The sequence below is a fragment of the Plasmodium reichenowi genome, chromosome 6 (genome assembly GCF_001601855.1).
Source record: "Plasmodium reichenowi strain SY57 chromosome 6, whole genome shotgun sequence".
In the NCBI taxonomy this organism is placed as follows: domain Eukaryota; phylum Apicomplexa; class Aconoidasida; order Haemosporida; family Plasmodiidae; genus Plasmodium; species Plasmodium reichenowi.
In genome coordinates, this window is record NC_033651.1 from 480,523 (window position 1) to 481,966 (window position 1,444).

The window sequence follows — 1,444 nt, forward strand, 5'->3', positions numbered from 1 at the left end:
ATATAATTATATAATATATATATATATATATAAGTCGATGAAAAATTTAAAAAAAAAAAAAAAAAGGAAAAGGGAAATTTTTGTAAAAATATAAATAATATATATATTATATATATATTATCATATTAATTTTTCATTTTGTTCATGTTTAATAAATTAGTTTAATGATTAATTAAGCCTTTAATTTTATATTTGCATATATAAACATTGATGTATGTACAAACATATATATGTAATATATTTATATAAATATTTATTTATTTTTTAATTCTCCAATTTTTTGATCATATTACAAAAGGGAATGTCATAAAATAATATGTTACATTATAAGAAGATTTTTAATATGTATAATTTTTTTTCTTTATAATAAATTAAGAAGCATATTCAAAAAATATATTTCTTTGTTATTCCTCAAGAGAGCAATACAATTTTGGGAAATTATAAAAACGGTAATGGTACATGATATATATATATAATACGGTTATACAATGAATGTTTTTTTTTTTTTCTTTTTTTTTTGTTATGTAAAATTTATTTCCTTTTTTTGTAATTTAAAAGATAAAACTAATGAAAAATTAAAATAATTCGTGAGTTATTTTAAAGAATAAATAAGATTACAACATAATCACATATGTATATGACTACACACAAGGGTGTACATATATATATATATATATATATATATATTTATATATATGTATTATTTTATTTTTTTTTATTTATTTTCTATATGTTCCGAATAGGGATATAATATAATGAACTGTATATTAAATGATGCTGGTATAAAAGAACATATTAAAAAAAATATTCTTTCTTTTTCTTAATTTGTACAAAACAAAAAAAATTCACATATATATATATTATATATATATATATATATATATATATATGTAAATTTTTTTTTTCTTTTTCTTTTTAAAATTTATCCTTTCTCCTTTTGTGCCTTTTTATGAACATGTATAGAAAAATGAATATGTTTTAAGAAAATCAACATATTTATAAAATTAACATTGATGATCTAACTTTTTTTTTCTTTTTTTCTTTTTTTTTTCTTCTTCTTTTTTTTACTTTTATATTTATATATTATTTTTTTTTTCATTCTTCATATAGTAAATTTTTAAATATATTTTTTATAATTTTTTCAACCCTTACATATTTTACCACATGACCATTTTTTTTTTTCTTTTTCTTTTTTGTCCGTTTAAAATAATATCGAGAATTCAAAATATGTAGAAAAAAAAGATAAAAATGTAAGTAAATAAAGTAAATAAAATATATACATATATATATATATATATATTTATATATATATTAATTTTTTTTCTTTGTTAAACATTATACGTGCGTGTTTATTTATTTTTGTTCTTTAAAATTTATATTATACATATGTTCCTTTTTTTTTTTTTTTTTTTTTTTTTTTTTGTGTGTAACTAATATATATATA